Source organism: Leopardus geoffroyi, chromosome X (assembly GCF_018350155.1).
Source record: "Leopardus geoffroyi isolate Oge1 chromosome X, O.geoffroyi_Oge1_pat1.0, whole genome shotgun sequence".
Lineage (NCBI taxonomy): Eukaryota > Metazoa > Chordata > Mammalia > Carnivora > Felidae > Leopardus > Leopardus geoffroyi.
In genome coordinates, this window is record NC_059343.1 from 81,599,740 (window position 1) to 81,620,017 (window position 20,278).

General features: G+C 36.5%; 1 protein-coding gene across 4 annotated transcripts in view; it reads right to left on the reverse strand.

Annotated features, from left to right (window-relative positions):
- Window positions 1–20,278, reverse strand: part of SYTL4 (synaptotagmin like 4) — a 60,730-nt gene that overhangs the window by 31,698 nt on the left and 8,754 nt on the right. For 2 of the 4 annotated variants that reach the window (XM_045471552.1, XM_045471554.1), the window contains exons 2-3: window positions 767–843; window positions 565–644 (exon numbers count right to left, since the gene is read on the reverse strand). The exons of 1 other annotated variant lie outside the window; for it this stretch is intronic. The gene's annotated coding sequence lies outside the window, so the exon portion shown is untranslated. The remainder of the gene's footprint in view (window positions 1–564; window positions 645–766; window positions 844–20,278) is intronic. One more of the 4 variants, XM_045471555.1, reaches the window with a different exon arrangement.

Below are 20,278 nucleotides of genomic sequence, written 5' to 3' on the forward strand. Positions count from 1 at the left end.
ACCTATTCTTCAACCTAATCAAGACCACAGTCTCTTGAGCCCATGTCCCATTTTCTCTTGGTCTACTTGATTCCTACTTATTTTCCTTTCCAACCCATTCTGGTCTCCAGATGGCTCAACATTTGAACTACTCTCACCAGTATCTTCCATATGCATATACCTTCATCCCTCTGTTGCATCTGCCCATCAAAATCCCAAACCTGTACCAATAATATAGTCTTGCCTTGTATGCTCCTATACCCAAGTCCTACATAATCCTCAGTCTCCAACCTCAGCTGGACCCTTACTGTTACTCATGAGTCTTTTTACTTGCCCTTAGTCCAGTTCCTTTTCCTAGTCTTTTCAGGCTCTATTTTTAAGCTTTCATTGATCTCACACTCCCATTTCCCTTTCTTCCAGTTCCCATCAGACATCTTTATTTCACACTTGTAAAGAATACACCACTCATGACTTCCTCAGCTCCCCACCTCCTCTCCCATTACCTGCCAATCTGACTCCTTTCAGAAAAGTCATATCCCACCCCAACCCCTCTTTGGACCATGGGTTGTTATTTCAAACACTAACCCTGTTGCCAGCCAGTTCACTTGAGATGCAATCTTGCACAATCAGTAGTGTGGAGAAGAAAACAGGATAATAAAAAATTTCTGAGGCAAGGAGAAAAAGGAAAGCATAGGAAAAAAATGAGACAAATAGAAAAAAGAAGATGGTAAAAAGAAACTCCAATATATCAATAAACATAAAAAAAACATATATGAGCAAAACTCACCCGTTAAAATGCAGAGGTTAACAGATTGTATAAAATTTTTAAAAATCCAGCTATGTGCCATTTTACAAGGGACACATCTAAAACAAAGATGAGGAAAGATTGAAAATAAAAAGTATGGAAAAAGATATACCAGGTAAATGCCAACCCAAAGAAAGTTGGGTCAGCTATATTAACACCTATACAATAAAACTTTAAGACAATAAAAGCATTATAATAATAAAGAAAATTAGTACATAGAGTAAATAAACCTGTATACACTCATAAAAACACTTCTAAATATATAAAGGAAGATTAAGTACGCTAGAGAGAAATTGAAAAATCAAGCATCAAAATGGGACATTAATATAACCTCTTTGCAGTTATTAATAGCACAAGGAGATAAAAAATTAGTAAATATATAGACAAGTTGAACAACAATATAAACTTGATTTGGTGGACATATGTAGAAATCTATATCCAATTGGAAAATCACATTCTTTTCAAGTGCATATGGACCATTTACCTCCCAAAATAATCATGTACTAGGTTATAATACAAGTCTCAGTAAATTTCAGAAAAATCATTCTCCTACAGATCATGCTCTCTGACCTCAAGAAGATTAAATACGAAGTTAATAACAAAAGATCATTTTTAATCCTAAAACATTTTAGAAATTTAAAGACATTTCTACATAACTTATATGTCAAAGAAAAATTATAATTGTACTAAATCTATCATTAATATCTTAAAGAAGAAATCTGCTGCCTGCTTTACCACCACTACCACTCCCATATCATAGAATGTATTCTAGAAATTCAAAAAGGAAAATATGGAATAAAAATAATGCTTTCATGTGCAAAGTTTTATGGTAAATGATATAACACATTTTGAAAAACATAACTCAGAAAAATAATGGAAGCACAAATGAAACCAGACAGATTTGAAGTTAGGAAATCTGTGACCTTTCATATTCTCCCAACTGATGAATATTAGGGTTTAGTGGAGAGACCAAAGTCCAAAAAACTTATTAAAGCTGTTCACTGAAATTCAGCCACAGATGTGAAGCCAAAAGAGCAAGGATTATCCACTGAGAAAACCATAGCTCAGATAACATGAGTGTCCGAACCCAAGCTCTGATGGACAATTTGTTCTATGTTAGTCGTGGGGTGTCAAGACTCAGATTAAATATTTTAATATAGCATCCTTGTGGGACCTCATACACACAAGAAGTTATTTTAGAAAAGATGGTTTGTTTATTCAGAAAATTATGTACATTTAGTGCTCAAAATCCAAAATAATATTTTAATGCAAACACAAAAGCAAGAAGGAACTGAAACATCTATGAAAATGAAAGGTTAACATACCTCTCTTGATTATATATCCAAATGGATATATCTAATTTATACCCTAAACCTATAGATTAGGAGATAACATTAATTAATAAGTGAACATTAACAGCTAGTTTTCAAGAAGGGTGGGGAGAGCTCTCTCAAGTTATTTTAAATTCTGAATACCAGTTATAAAAATGAAAAACTGGGCCAAACTGATAGGAATCATGGAATAACGAATATAGTGGTGTAAGATAGACTTGTGTTCAAATTCTAGCTTTGCTATTTATTAGTTATATGACCTTGGACAAGGGCCCAAAATATAAAAAGATTATCAAAAATATAGAAATCCTTATAAGAATAGTATGTACATTAAAAATCATTGTTGGTGTTCCCCAAATGGAAACTGATGTGAATTAGAAAAAACATCACATAATGTCCCTGGACTGGGCAGCAAATAAACAGATTTTGCTGTGTTTCATTTGTTGGACACCTTGGTACCTCCCTGTCTCCTAAATATATAGGGCATGTTCAAACTAGAAATTTCTACCACATGTAACCTCCTTGAGGGCAGACACTGTATCTGGACTTCATACTCCAAGGAACGTATTTAGCACACTGTCTGATACACAGTATAAGGTCAATAAATGTTTACTGAATGTCTTCACCCAGAAATAAATCTATATTTATATGTTTAAACTTAACTCACAGAAATTGAAGAGTAGTAATAGAGCTGAGACAAAAGTGGTTTTGTTTTCCTGAAGTAGTATGGTGTCGTGGTTAAGAGCATGGGCTCTGGAGCCAGACTGCCTGAATTTGAATCCCAACTTCACCATTTACTAGTTGTGTGACCCTAGGCAAGTTACTAAACCTCTCAGTGCCTCAATGTTCTCATTTGTAAAATGAAGATAATAACTTTACCTACCTTTTTGGGTTTGTTATAAAGATTAAATGAGTTTCTAAAATATGTAAAGTGCTTGAAGTAATGTGAACACAAAGAATGCTAAGTGTTAGCTATTTTTATTTTGTCAGGTTTATATGTGTATTCATGCTTTAAGACTTACCTGAATGTCCTTGAAAAAGGACACGTACTTTCTTTTAAAGAATACAGTGAGTTAAAGTGCATCTATACACCATTTAAAGTTTCAAGCATTGTTTTTAAAAGTGAGAAACTATGCTAACAATATTAAAGATTACAGAAGAATCTCAGAAAAAGTGACCCATGCTCAGGGGCAAAAAGACTGAATTGATATTAAAGTATTCCTCTAAACCTACAAGTAGTAATTATTGATGGTTTTGCATATAAATCCTATTGGAATATCAATTATGTCCCACTAAAGTGATATAAGAGAATTTTGCTCTTTGGGCCAAGGAAAATAAGCAATTTTGGTAAAATTTATACTTCACTAAACACAAAAAAGTGAATCAGAGTCTTTCAAAGGATAGAAACTGCTATTGTTAAGCAAATGATACTTGGTTTTACACAGAAACTAGTGATGTGAGAAGATTTACACTGCTACATGTCAGATCCTGTATACTTTTGAACATAATCAGAACTGATAAGGCTATGACAAGAAATGTGATGGTGTCTACATTTTTGAAAGGTTAATTGAAACTGGGTTACAAATTATACTTGGTAATGAAATTTGTAACTTTAGAAAGTCAGTGGACTTCTAATTCTAGCTAAAACAGAGTAACGAAAAGTGGATTTCCACCTTGCCTAAAATAAGCCACCACCCTAAATGGATAAAATACGTGAAACAGTGGTGGCTTCAGGCAGTGAAGAACTGTGATCCCTGAAAGAAAATAAACAATAGGGCAAGACCTCCAATTTTTTCCAGGTTTACGGTCTTGAGACAATTTCCAGACTATGGTGCAGGGAAGAGGAATATAGGCAGAACCTGGTGAACTGCTTGAGCTGAGGTGACAGAGCTGAGAGTCTGGGAAAACCCACGTGGCAAAAGTTCATAGGACAGAGTACTGAGAGAGCCACACACAGACAGATCTTTGGAGAGTTATCAAGGGTCTTCCTGAGTATTCAGCACAGCACTGATCAGTGCATGGCATGCCTGTGAGGAAATTACCTGGGCCAAGGACAGAACCAACTGAAAGGATTCAAACAACAGTGTCTGTCAACCACACAGGGCCAGGAGTAGTGCCTGTTCACCAGCCAAACTGGAAAACTTCATGATTCGCAGGGCATGGGACAAAGTACTCAGAAGGGTCTTGCTTCCATACTGGGAACTAATCAGCCCTATACTGTGTGCTGCTCTGGTCCTGCCTAACAAATCTAAACAAAGTAGCCTGAAAGGATCAATCTGTTTCCAAGTAACTCAAGTGCATCCCAGAACACAGTTCAAGCATATTTATAATAATATAAAAAAATGCAGTACCCAGCAAAGTAAAATTCCCAATATCTGGTACCCAATAAAAAACTAACAGGCATGATTTGCAACAACATGGATGAACCTAGAGGGTATCAGGCTAGTAAAACAAGTCAGACAGGGAAAGGTAAATACCATATGATTTCATTTAAATGTGGAATCTAAAAAAAAAAAAAATGAACAAACAACAAATAAAAAAAAAACGGAAAAAGAATCATAAATACAGAGAACAAACTGGTGGTTGCCAGAGGGGAATGGAGTGGAAGAAGGGGTAAATGGGTGAAGAGGAATGGGAAGCACAGGCTTCCAGTTATGGAATGAATAAGTCACAAGGATGAAAGGTTCAGCAGAGGCATTTGAATAGTGTTGTATGGTGACAGATGGTACCTACACTTGAGGTGAGTTCAACATAGCATAACATATAGAGTTATCAAATCATTATGGTGTACACCTGAAATTAATATAACATTGTGTGTCAACTATACTTCAATAAAAAAAATTAATGGGCATGCAGAAAAGCAGGAAAATACTGTCCCTGATGAGATAAGACAATCAAAAACTGACCAAGAACTGACAGAAAGGCTAGAATTAACAAAAAAATCAGTAAAACAGTCATTATAACTGTATTCCAATTTTAAAAAGTTAAATAAAGATATGGAAGATATTTAAAAATACCAAAATCAAACCTAGAGACAAAAACTACAATGTCCAAGATGAAAAATATACAAGATGGGATTAACATCAAATTACACATTGTAGTAGAAAAGATTAGAGAGCTTGAATACATTGCAACAGAAACTATCCAAATGAAACAGTAAGAAAAAATAATTTTATAAAAAGAGAGCATTAATGAACTGTAGAACAACTTTAAGCTGGCTATGCACATGTAATTGGAGTAACCAAAGGAAATGGGAACACAAAAAATATTTGAAGAAATTGGCCAAAATTTTTCTAAATTTGATGAACACTATAAACTCACCGATCCAAGAAACTCAATAAACTTTATGCAAAAGAAATATAAAGAAAAACACACCATATGGCACACTGCAGTCAATTTTTTTTAAACCAGAGATAATGAGAATATCCTCAAAGCAGCTAGGGCCGGGGGTACATGTTACACACGAAGAAACAAGACAATGATGAAAGGAGATTTATCATTGGAAACAATGAAATGAGAAGACAGTGGAACATCTCTAAAATACTGAAAGTAAAAAAAAAAAAAAAAAAAAAAAAAAAAAAAAAAAAAAAAAAACCTGTCCACCTAGAATTCCAAACACAGTGAAATATCACCCAAAAACATAGGTGAAATAAATACTTTTTTCAAACATGAAAAAGTTGAAAGAATTAATTGCCAGTAGACCTGCACTATAAATATTGTTAAAGTCTTTTGGGCAGAAGAAAAATAATCCAGATACAAATGTGGTCCTGCAAAAGGGAATGAAGAGCACATGCAATGGCAAACTATGTGGGTAAAAATAGTTTTTCTTTTAATGTTTATTTATTTTTTGAGAGACAGAGAGCATGAGCAGGGGAAGGGGCAGAGAGAGAAAAGAGAGAGAATCCCAAGCAGGCTCCATGCTGTCAGCACAGAGCTCAACTCGGGCCTCGATCTCACAAACTGTGAGATCATGACATGAGCCAAAATCAAGACTCAAATATTTACCAGCTGAGCCACCCAGGCACCCTAAAAATATTTTTTTCTCATAGATGAATGGGCAAAGAATATATGGTGTACACACACACACACACACTGGAATATTACTCACCATAAAAAAATGAGATATTGCCATCTGCAACATGGATGGACCCAGAAAATATTATGCTAAGTTAAATAAGTTAGAGAAAGACAAACACAATATGATTTCACTTACATGTGGAATCTATAAAACAAAACAAATGAGCAAACAAACAAACAAAAAGCAGAAACAGACCCATCAATATATAGAATAAACTGATGGTTTCTAGAGGGGAGAAACATGGGGGTATGGGCAAAATAGGTGAAGAGTAATGGGAGATACAGGCTTCCAGTTATGAAGTAAATAAGTCACAGGAATAAAAGGTATAGCATAGGGAATACAGACAATGGTATCGTAATAGTATTGTATGGTGACAGATGGTAGCTTTGCTTGTGAGCAGAGCATAATGTACAAACTTGTCAAATCACCATGTTGTACATCTGAAACTAATGTAACAGTGTGTGTCAGCTACACTTTAATAAAAAATAATTGACTGCCAGACTGCCTGGGTGGCTCAGTTGGTTAAGCATCCTATTCTTGGTTTCAGCTCAGGTCATGATCTTATGGTGTGTGAGATCAAGCCCTGTGTTGGGCTCTATGCTGATAGCATGGAGCCTGCTTGGGATTTTCTCTACCTCTCCCTCTCCCTCTGCCCCTCCACAGCTCATGCTCTTATTCTGTAAAAGTAAGTAAATAAACATAAAAAAATAATTGACTTTAAAAAAAAATTTTAATGTTTATTTATTTTTGAGAGATAAAGAAACAGAGTGTGAGTGGGGGAGGGACAGAGAGAAAGGGAAACACAGAATCTGAGATAGGTTCCAGGCTCTGGGATGTCAGTGCAGAGCCCCACACAGGGCTCAAACTACTGTGAGATCCATGACCTGAGCCGAAGTCAGAGGCTTAACCGACTGAGTCACCCAGGCGCCCCAATAATTGACTTTTAAAAGTAAAAAAAATATGTAACAATATATTGTGAGGTTCAAAACATATGTAGAACAAAGTTAGAAGATTTACATAACCTGATTTCAAGACTTATCGTAAATCTACAATAATCAAGTGAGAGTGGAATTGGCATACAGAAAGATAAAGAGAACAACAGAAGAGTCCAGAAATAAAACCTTATGTTTACAGTCACTTGATTTTTGATAAAGGTACAAAAGAATTCAGCAGAGAAATGATAGCCACTTCCACAAATGATGCTGGAAAAACTGGATATCCAAAAGTAAAATTTTTAAAAATGTGAAGATTTCCTAGTTATGACACTTAAAATATGATCCAGAAGTTAGTAAACTAGACTTCAGTAAAATTAAAAACTTCTTCTCTTTGAAAGATGCTAATAAAAAATAAAATGACAAGCCTTTTACTGGAAGAAAATATTTGTAAATAGTGTATGTGATAAGGACTTGTATCCAGAATATACAAAGAACTCTCAAAACTATAATTAAAAAAAAACCCTACACAACCAAAATTTTTAAGTGGACAAAACTTTGAACAAATACATTACCAAAGAAAATATATGAATAGTAAATACACATATGAAATGCTCAACATCACTCATCATCAGGCAAATACAAATCAAAACCACCATGAGATACCACCTCACACCTGTCAGAATGGCTAGAATTAACAACTCAGGCAACAACAGATGTTGGCAAAGATGCAGAGAAAGAGGATCTCTTTTGCATTGTTGGTGGGAATGCAAGCTGGTTCAGCCACTCTGGAAAACAGTATGGAGGTTCCTCAAAAAAGTAAAAATAGAACTACCCTACAACCCAGCAATTGCACTAGTAGGCATTTATCCAAGGGATACAGGTGTGCTGTTTCAAAGGGACACATGCACCCCCATGTTTATAGGAGCACTATCCACAATAGCCAAAGTATGGAAAGAGCCCAAATTGTGCATTCATGGATGAATGGATAAAGAAGATGTGGTATATATATACCATGGAGTATTACTCGGCAATCAAAAAGAATGAAATCTTGCCATTTGCAACGATGTGCATGGAACTGAAGGGTATTATGCTAAGTGAAATTAGTCAGTCAGAGAAAGACAAAAATCATATGACTTCACTCATATGAGGACTTTAAGAGACAAAACAGATGAACATAAGGGAAGGGAAACAAAAATAATATAAAAACAGGGAGAGGGACAAAACAGAAGAGACTCATAAATATGGAGAACAAACAGAGGGTTACTAGAGGGATTGTGGGAGGGGGGATGGGATAAATGGGTAAGGGGCACTAAGGAATCTACTTCTGAAATCATTGTTTCACTATATGCTAACTAATTTGGATGTAAATTTTTAAAAAAATATTTTTTTTAAATTGTAAAAAATAATAAATAAGTAAATAAAGCACATTAATGTCAGTTTTCTCACCAAAATGAGAGTAAGGGTTATGACACCATTAATGAATATTAAAATTAACTGTAAAGTGTTCATTTCATCTGTATTTCTATTTTTATAGAAATGAATGTCTTATATAATACTAGTACAGTGGTGAATATATACTTTATAAGGAAATATACATATATTAGGGGTGATAAAAATTTTTTGGTGGTGAGAGAGACTGATCAAAAAAGTTGTGAAATGCTTTGCTTAAAGTAGGGTGAAGGGAAACCATTCTTACAAATTGCCATATGTCATTGTGATTCTGCTTGCATATATTTATGATGTATGTTAATTAGGAAAGAATAAATCATTCTGATGATTGTAAAATACAGCTGCCCTGATGCATGTAGGGTAGCATAATGAATATGGATTTGTGCTGCCATAAAGTATATTCAGAAGTGAACTCTATTAACTAATTGTGACCACAGCAATTACAGTATCTGAGGCAGACCTATCTAAAGCACTGTCAGAATTAATACCTATTATATGTGTGGGTTTCCCAAAACATAAATGAAGCATAGCCCTTAAAAGCCAGCAAATCCATCCCCTTTTGGAAAAAAAAATACTATTTGAAAATCTGAAGGTAAAAGAGTGAATTTTAGAGCACAGAAAAGTGAGGCCAAAACAGATTATGTGATAAGTCTGCACACTGTACCAAAAAAAAAAAAAAAATCCATTAAAGGAAAGCTTCCAGAAATGCAGGGTTTCCCTAAATCCCCTTGTCTGGATCCAGCCACCTATGCACAAAGGCACCAACTGATAACATTTTTTGGTTGGTAACAACTGAGTGAACATGTAACACTGCTTACAGTCAATAAAATGTTTACATTGGGATACTGTGTTGGTCATTTTATCAACTGTCCCTTTCTCTCTTTTTTAATTTTCTTATTAAGTTTATTTATTTATTTTAAGAAACAGCAAGCAGGGTAGGGGCAGAGAGAGAAAAAAGGAGAGAGAGAGAATCCCAAGCAGGCTATGCAGGCTAATATGGGGCTCGAACTCAACAAACAGTGAGATCATGACCTGAGCCAAAATCAGGAGTCGGATGCTTAACCAACTGAGCCACCCAGGTGCCCCTCAACTGTCTCTTTCAATTTTAGGGTGATGTCCCTCCAAGAAAACAACTCTAAATATTTTATTAAAATCTGTCTTAGACATCTAATCAAAGCCATGCAAACAAATTTAAGGTAGATTCAAACTATAAAGCTGCTAAATCTGGTTTCTCTATCTTTTTCCAAGTTTTCTTTGGATACAGACCCCTACTCCCATCTCCCTGAGCCCCTTCTGGCCCCTGGGTTAAATAATGTAAATGTATCTGGCCCAAAGATTCTTCTGTGACACCTCCCTCTACTGTCCTGGTAGTTACCTTTGAATGTCTGTGTGGTTTCAGGCCTTTAAAATCCGACTTCTTCCCCTGACCTGCAGCTCTGTATTTTGCACTGTTTACAGAATACACACTAGTTCAGAGGGCCAACTACATGTTAAGTGTTGTGCTAACTGGCTAAGGATAAAATAATTCATAGCCCTTGCCCCAAAGCAGTTCACAGTCTATTGAAATAGGTACTTAAATAGATAATCATAAAAGAACATGGTGACCAAAGAAATATATTCACAAGGTATTATGGAAAATACCAAGGATGGACACTAAGTCCAGCTTGGGGAAAGAGAACTAGAAAGAGATACCAACAATAATAGCACATGAACTAGCTATAAATAATGTGTATGTGTTGATTAATCAAGTAGAGAACACAGCATGGAGGCATAAAGCAACACGGTATGGGCAAGCAGTATAGCAATACTGGATAGTAAATTGTAAAGGAGGATGTGAAAGAGACAGGGGGTAGGGTGGGATCATACCATGAGTTTGATATACTGTGCTCAGAAACGTATAATCAACCTTTCACAATGGGAACCATTGAAGGGTTTTACGTAATGCAAAGGCTTGTTAGAACACTCTGACAGTTGTGCAGAATATGGATTTGAGAAGGCTGTGATATAAATCTAGAGGGCAGATGATGAGAGCACAAAGTAGAAGGCAGTGGTAGTAGAGATAGAAAGGGGCATATTAAAGACATAACACTGAGGTAAAACCTTCAGAACCTGTGAATGTTCTGTAACACAGAACAGCCTCTTCTACTAGGACTTGGGGCTCTGATGTGCTAGATTTCTAATTACGAGTAGTACTGCTTAGAATAGTGCCTATAAGCACTGAATCTGGGGGCAGGCTGCCTGGGTTCCAATCAGAGCTTTCCTACTTTTTTTTTTTTTTTTTTGCTGTGTGACCTTGGGCAAGTTATTTGACCTCTCTGAGTCTCTGTTTCCCCATTTATAAAAACAGTGATTAATAATAGGAGCTCCTGCCTAAGGCTGTGAGGATTCCAGTGTACATCATGAATAAAGGGTAGAACATAGTGCCCAGTCTACAATAAGCAGCCAATTTGGTAGATGTTTAATTATCATTCACCATATGCTTAGAAAAAGATACAAGCATATGGCTGTTTTGACATCTTACAATGAAATTTGAGAAATCTAATCAGCAGTCTTGTCCAGATGGAAAGTCACCATATCCCTCTGCATGGAGGTAGGCTGACATGCATAAATATTAAGTAAATGTTAGTAATTGGATATGATCAGTTTAAAAGATATTTATTTATACACTGTTCCAGACAGGATTTAAAATGACTTACAAAGATACATAAAACATAACAAAATAGCATAAATTTTAAAAATAGAATCAAAAAGAAGAAAAACAAGAGTGGTGATAATGTAGAAGAGCAGAATCAAGGCTCCAAACCCAAAGGGCAACTTAGGCTTCCCAATGGTCAACTGGGGTCCAGACTCCCACAACCTCACCCACAGAGCACATCCATGCCTCAGACAATGTGTCCAGGCCTTCCTACACTGAGGTCCATTCTTAGAAGTGTTATGGTAGCCAACTTGTTATTTTCCCCTAACAACGAGAAATTTATAAACTAGTTCTCAAGTTTACAAGATTCTGATTTTGGGTTTGCACCATGGTTCTTTTGCCCCTTACAATCCTTTGCAAAACAGGTTCCATAAAAGTGGAGTTTGCATATAGTGAGGCATTGAGCAGTTTTAGATATCTTAAAGATAGCCACCAGCTGATGAAGATGAAGAAAGAGGAAGAGGAGTAGAAAGCCAGTAACACTTCTAGAATGCTTACTATGGACCAAACACTTTTCTAAGCACTTCATATAAGATGGAGTCATTTAGTTCTCATGAGCATACTGTGAGGCAGATACTACATTATTATGTTTACAAATGAGGGTAGGGAGGCACATATTGAGCAAACAACTTGCCTAAGGTCATTTGTCCTATAAGTGACAGTCTGGTTTTGGAACCCAGTCTGGTTCCAGAGTCTGAGCTCTTAACCACTATGTTATACAGTCTCTTCTTTGTCTGATAATATTGCTTATACATGGTAATGTTTGGAAAAGAGACATCTTACCCTAAGTAACTGGAAAAGAGTTTTTTAAAAGTCTTCAGCTAGTAACAGATAAACATTTGAGAGGCCCTCAGTCTGCCTTACTTTCTCAGTCCCCTGACCTCCCCTCATCCAGCATTTCCCTTCTAAAGGACAGTAGGAATATATGGGGGAAGTAACTAAAATATAATGTTTCCTTAGTTCTTAGAATCACACACAGGTGGGGATAATTTCCTCCCGATTGAAACCACATGGTTACCTTTCAATGCCACCAAATTCTGGTCATAAGTGGTTTGAAGAAATTCCCACTTAAAATAATACATACTTTTCTAAAGTAAGTCCCAGAGGGAAGCTGTCTTAATACACATATTTCTCCTGCAGAGTGGTTTTTTTGGATACATGAAAATATGGTCTTATTTTCATGATTTCACACTTTTTCCTTCTCCTCAGCAACTCCAGATGTCTTAAACCTACCACCAGTTCTGGAAGGCAGATATCCATAAATATGGTACATAGAAGTAAGTATATATAAAAGATCATAAAAATGAGACCATGTGTCCAAATACCACCCTTGGCAACAGGAGAAATGCATATATAAGTCAAATTGCATTTTTCTTTCCAGCTTGCAAGACCTACACTTAGAGCTACCTCTCATACGAGCCAGGCAGTCTCATGAGAGCGCCATGAGATTGATGGGGGGGCCGGGGAGGATGGCCAGTTCATCCTCTTCTCTGCCAAAGTCCCTTCCTTAACAGCACAAAAACTTAAAAAGATCAAAAATCCCCAACTAAAAACAACCACAACGTTTTAAAATCCAGGTCATTTATATGCATAAAACATTTTTAAAGTGTGATGAGAACCAACACGTTGTCATTCTTCATTAAGTCTCATGACTGTGTGTAACACCATTATCTTTCTTTAGTCAACAAGCTATTATAAACCATCATCCCTTCAGAGAAGACCCTCTTCTACCAGGGTCACCGATGATGGGGATTTCTAACTGAACTCTAGCTAAGCATCCAATTCTTTCTTGCAGGTCATGTCACCTAAAACTCACCCATGCAGTCCCCTTAGATGAGAAATCATGATGGTTTGTGACTAATCCAGCCCATGTTCACACCTAACTGTGATTTCATGCATTTGGTTTCTTTTTTAATTTTAGGGATACTGTGACCTAGCTATGGCCACAGAAACCTTAAACACAATCAAATAACCTGTGGTTAAACTTAACTATACCTGTGGCAGACAATCTTAAGGTTTATTTAAGACCTATAAGACATAAAATAAATGCTAATTTATTTCAAATAAAATATTAATAAATATATACATAAAATATATACACAAAAGAGTAGGTATACATGGAGAATATAAAATAAAGGTAAAATATGAATGTACTACAAGCCCTCCTTCCCTTCTAAACTGCTTAACCATAATTACTTTACATATTACATCAAATCCCCGGAACAAGTTTACTACATGCATTATCAACATCTGGTCTAAGCTAGAAACAATGCCTGATATTCAAAAAGGCTAAAGCATAAAAAATTAAAACTGCTAAAATGTTCAAATTATGCACATATATATTTGGTTTATCTTCAGTTCTGACATAGCATATGAAAGTACATTAAAAAGTTTTATGGGGGGAGATATGCATTTTCATAATCCAGTTACTATAACTTACAATAAAGCAAGGCACTCAAAATGTCTAGATGGACTTTCCTCACCCTGTATATGTAAATATTTGACTTTATTATTAGTTCTAAGTAAAACTACACAATCAGTAATCAGCATATCAAGGAGGATGCCCTTTTATAAAAATGAATAATCTCCCCCACTAGATAGTAAGCTGGATGAGAAAAGGGACTTTGTTTTGTTCATCTCAGTATCTTCAGTGCCTAGAGCAGTGTCTGGCACATAATATTCATACAATAAATATTTGTTGATTGAATGAGCTGGCATCAAAAATATCAAATATCATATTCAGTCACACCTAAGAGTTTATCATCCAGGACTTTACTTTTCATATCATGAATTCAAACACCCTTCTGCTGCTGCTATGTCAGCTCCTTCCTGTCTTCACTTCCTTTCCTAGATAGCTTGAGTTCTAATGTTTCAACTTCACTCTGTCAATATCCTCAATAACCCATTTTCATTGCAAATATCTGATAAAAATGTAACTCTAGAAGAGCCCAACTGTTGTGCTTTATGCCTGCACTGGAGCTACTGAGATCTACTGGGGAAAAAAAAAAACACAATCTGGTAGATTATTATCAATATGAATTCTTTGTCACCAAGCTCACCTCAACACTGCCTGACACTCCAACTATGCTTTCCTGTTCACCACAATAACTATTTCAAACCTTCCTCAAGCACTAAAAATCTCCAACCCACACCTTACCCCACTGCAACCCCTGCTCTAAAGAATGACCTTTTCTGGGAATGCAAACTGTTGCAGCCACTCTGGAAAACAGTATGGAGGTTCCTCAAAAAACTAAAAATAGAACTACCCTACAACCCAGCAACTGCACTGCTAGGCATTTACCCACGAGATATAGGTGTGCTGTTTCGAAGGGACACATGCACCCCCATGTTTATAGCAGCACTATCAACAATAGCCAAAGTATGGAAAGAGCCCAAATGTCCATCAATGGATGAATCGATAAAGAAGATGTGGTATATATATATACAATGGAGTATTACCTGGCAATCAAAAAGAATGAAATCTTGCTATTTACAACTACGTGGATGGAACTAGAGGGTATTATGCTAAGCAAAGTTAGTCAGAGAAAGACAAATATCATATGACTTCACTCATGGGAGGACTTTAAGACACAGAACAGATGAACACAAGGGAAGGGAAGCAAAAATAATATAAAAACAGGAGGAGGACAAAACAGAAGAGACTCATAAATATGGAGAACAAACTGAGGGTTACTGGAGGGGTTGTGGGAGGGGGCATGGGCTAAATGGGTAAGGGGAATTAAGGAATCTACTCCTGAAATCATTGTTTCACTATATGCTAACTAATTTGGATGTAAATTTTAGAAAATTAAAATTAAAATTAAAAAAAAAAAAGAATGACCTTTTCTCAGGGCATCCTGAGTGGCTCAGTTGGTCGAGCATCTGACTTCAACTCAGGTCATATCTCATGGCTCATGAGTTCAAGCCCCACATTGGGCTCACTGCTGTCAGCCTGTCAGTGCAGAGCCCACTTTGGATCCTGTCCCACTCTCTCTGCCCCTCCCCTGCTTGTGCTCTCCCAAAAAATAAAGAAATATTTTTAAAAAAGAATGACCTTTCCTCTTATATCACAGAAAAAATAAATGCCCTCAGACAAGTTCCCGTCACCAAATCTTTAAACCTATTTTCATCTATGTTCACTTTTTGTTCTTCCCAACTGTAGTGTTCTTCCTCTTATTTCAGGGTAATCCCCTCCACTTCATTCTGGATCCTCTCTCGTCTGGCATAAAAACTTCACCCTGTAGGGACTTTGTTCCATTAATTATCCCTTTCTTCCGGGGTAGCTGGGTGGCTCATTCTGTTGAGCCCCCAACTCTTGGTTTCAGCTCAGGTCATGATCTTGAGGTTCATGAGTTCAAGCCCCACATGGGGCTCCGTGCTGATGGTGCAGAGCCTGCTTGGGATTCTCTCCCCTTTCTCTCTGCCCCTACCCCGCTTGCTCTCTCTCTCTCAAAAATAAATAAAATTAACTAAAAAAAAGAATCTTGTATAAAAAATTATCCCTTCCTTCCCATCAGCTTTTAAAGATGTCTAAGTCCCTCCTAAATTAAAAAAAAAAATCCATAAATCTCAACCCTTCCTCTACTACCACTCTCACTGCTCTGCAGAGCCAAATTTCTCTAAGGAATTGTCCATATTCACTACCTCCACCTCCTATCCCCAATCATTTCTTAACCCACCAAAAGAAGCATTCTAACCCACTCACCCCTGAAATTGCTCTAAGGTCACCAGAAACCTCCATCCAGTGGACAGTAGTCAGCCTTTATCTTCCTAAATTTCTCTGCATCTTTAGCACCACTTACCACTTTTCTGTTAGATTTTTTGTTAATGTTTATTTATTTTTGAGAGAGAGAGAGAGCAAGCAGGCGAGAAGCAGAGAGAGAGGCAGACACAGAATTTAAAGCAGGCTCCAGGCTCTGAGCTATCAGCACAGAGCCTGACATGAGGCTTGAACCCACAAACTGTGAGATCCCGACCTGAACTAAAGTCAGACGCTCAACTGACTAAGCCACCCAGACACCCTACCACTTACCATTTTTCAATGGAGCAATTCCATTTTGAAAAACTAATGATATTCAAGTATATACACAAATACAGTAAAACCTTGGTTTGTATGCATAATTCATTCTAGAAACATGCTTGTAATCTAAAGCACTTGTATATCAAAGTTAATTTCATGAACCATTGGCTCAGTTGTGATCATGTGACATTCAGCATCACATACTACTCATATTGCAAGACATCACTTATTTATCAAGTTAAAATTTATTAGAAATGTTTGCTCATCTTGCAGAACACTTGTAGAACAGGTTACTCACAATCCAAGGTTTTACTGTATATATCATAAGGATGCTCAGTGTTTGAATAATCAAAAAAGTTATACAATATAAACATATATCAATAAGAAACTGACTAAATAAATTATGGCATATACATATAATGGAATACTATGCCACTGTTAAAAAGAAAGAGATAATTCTATTTTTACTGACATCAAAGGCTTGCCTCAAATATTAAGTAAAAATCAATTGCAAAACATATACATGATGATTCCATGTGTATTTTTTAACATATAAGTGAAGACAGAATGGATGGATGGATGAATAGATGGAAGGAAAGAAGGAAGGAAGGAAGGAAGGAAGGAAGGAAGGAAGGAAGGAAGGAAGGAAATATTTTATATATGCATGGAAAATGTCTGGGAAGAGATATAAATTTAATACTGTTACCTCTGGGGAGTAGGATATGGAGAGAAGAACATAAGACTTATGTTTGCTATATTTTTGTTGGGTCAAGGAATAAAATGTGGCCAGATCCCTAATCACACCAAAATTTCCAAGGTAGATAAGAAAGAAGTTCAAAGGAGATCCAAAGGGAATGGCCAGAGACTAAGTAAAATATATTTTATAATTTCCAGAGCTAAGGGAGGAGAGAGAGAAGGGTGGCTAATGGGTTCAAACACTGAGGAGAGATCTACTAAAAACAAGGAGAGGTAAGTAACGGAAGAAGAGCATGAACAGATAATTCTTGAAGGAAGATCAAATGGCCAGTAGATGTAACAAAGAAAAAGTTTTACTCTTACTGGTAATAACAATGCTTTCATATGTGCCTATCAATTAAGCAAATTTTTTTTAAAAGACAATATTCAATTTTAAAAAGGGAAGATGTAAGAGGTACTCTCACACTTTGTTGGCAAATGTAAATTGATAAAACCTGTTAGAGAAAGCAATGTGACAATTTGATTTCTAAAAAATTAAACTTCACTGAACTTACCACAAATGCAATGAAATCACTAATTATGTGACAGTTAAACGTTTAACACATACCTCTCCTGATGAAGTAAGTTCCATGAACAAAAGGCCATGGTCTTCTTCTCCACTCTCTCTCAAGTGCCTAGCCTAGAAACTAGCACATTGTAGGCCCTCAGTAAATCAACCCATGCTTTCTGGCAAGTTACAAACAATACTTTAAGGACACTGTTAGTAAAGCTATTCTGATGCCTGAATTAATACAGCTACAAACAAAAAATAGTGCAAGATGCCATGAAAATTTTCCATGTCTTAAGAATTACTCAAGTTCAGCTGATCAAAAAGGATTTAAATAATATAACAGAAAGTGAATTTAGAATAATAGTCATAAAATTAATCGCTGGGCTTGAAAACAGTATAGAGGACAGCAGAGAATCTCTTGCTACAGAGATCAAGGGACTAAGGAACAGTCACGAGGAGCTGAAAAACGCTTTATATGAAATGCAAAACAAAATGGAAACCACCACGGCTCGGATTGAAGAGGCAGAGGAGAGAATAGGTGAACTAGAAGATAAAGTTATGGAAAAAGAGGAAGCTGAGAAAAAGAGAGATAAAAAAACACAGGAGTATGAGGGGAAAATTAGAGAACTAAGTGATACGCTAAAAAGAAATAATATACGCATAATTGGTATCCCAGAGGAGGAAGAGAGAGGGAAAGGTGCTGAAGGGGTACTGGAAGAAATAATAGCTGAGAACTTCCCTGAACTGGGGAAGGAAAAAGGCATTGAAATCCAAGAGGCACAGAGAACTCCCTTCAGACGTAACTTGAATCGATCTTCTGCACGACATATCATAGTGAAACTGGCAAAATACAAGGATAAAGAGAAAATTCTGAAAGTAGCAAGGGGTAAACGTGCCCTCACATATAAAGGGAGACCTATAAGACTCGTGACTGATCTCTCTTTTGAAACTTGGCAGGCCAGAAAGAATTGGCACGAGATTTTCAGTGTGCTAGACAGAAAAAATATGCAGCCGAGAATCCTTTATCCAGCAAGTCTGTCATTTAGAATAGAAGGAGAGATAAAGGTCTTCCCAAACAAACAAAAACTGAAGGAATTTGTCACCACTAAACCAGCCCTACAAGAGATCCTAAGGGGGATCCTGTGAGACAAAGTACCAGAGACAACACTACAAGCATAAAACATACAGACATCACAATGACTCTAAACCCGTATCTTTCTATAATAACACTGAATGTAAATGGATTAAATGCGCCAACCAAAAGACATAGGGTATCAGAATGGATAAAAAAACAAGACCCATCTATCTGCTGTCTACAAGAGACTCATTTTAGACCTGAGGACACCTTTAGATTGAGAGTGAGGGGATGGAGAACTATTTATCATGCTACTGGAAGCCAAAAGAAAGCTGGAGTAGCCATACTTATATCAGACAAAGTAGACTTTAAATTAAAGGCTGTAACAAGAGATGAAGAAGGACATTATATAATAGTTACAGGGTCTATTCATCAGGAAGAGCTAACAATTTTAAATGTCTATGCGCCGAATACCGGAGCCCCCAAATATATAAAACAACTACTCATAAACGTAAGCAACCTTATTGATAAGAATGTGGTAATTGCAGGGAACTTTAACACCCCACTTACAGAAATGGATAGATCATCTAGACACACGGTCAGTAAAGAAACAAGAGCCCTGAATGAGACATTGGATCAGATGGACTTGACAGATATATTTAGAACTCTGCATCCCAAAGCAACAGAATATACTTTCTTCTCGAGTGCACATGGAACATTCTCCAAGATAGATCATATACTGGGTCACAAAACAGCCCTTCATAAGTTTACCAGAATTGAAATTATACCATGCATACTTTCAGACCACAATGCTATGAAGCTTGAAATCAACCACAGGAAAAAGTCTGGAAAACCTCCAAAAGCATGGAGGTTAAAGAACACCCTACTAACGAATGAGTGGGTCAACCAGGCAATTAGAGAAGAAATTAAAAAATATATGGAAACAAACGAAAATGAAAATACAACAATCCAAACGCTTTGGGATGCAGCGAAGGCAGTCCTGAGAGGAAAATACATTGCAATCCAGGCCTATCTCAAGAAACAAGAAAAATCCCAAATACAAAATCTAACAGCACACCTAAAGGAAATAGAAGCAGAGCAGCAAAGACACCCCAAACCCAGCAGAAGAAGAGAAATAATAAAGATCAGAGCAGAAATAAACAATATAGAGTCTAAAAAAACTGTAGAGCAGATCAACGAAACCAAGAGTTGGTTTTTTGAAAAAATAAACAAAATTGACAAACCTCTAGCCAGGCTTCTCAAAAAGAAAAGGGAGATGACCCAAAGAGATAAAATCATGAATGAAAATGGAATTATTACAACCAATCCCTCAGAGATACAAACAATTATCAGGGAATACTATGAAAAATTATATGCCAACAAATTGGACAACCTAGAAGAAATGGACAAATTCCTGAACACCCACACTCTTCCAAAACTCAATCAGGAGGAAATAGAAAGCTTGAACAGACCCATAACCAGCGAAGAAATTGAATCGGTTATCAAAAATCTCCCAACAAATAAGAGTCCAGGACCAGATGGCTTCCCAGGGAGTTCTACCAGACGTTTAAAGCAGAGATAATACCTATCCTTCTCAAGCTATTCCAAGAAATAGAAAGGGAAGGAAAACTTCCAGACTCAATCTATGAAGCCAGTATTACTTTG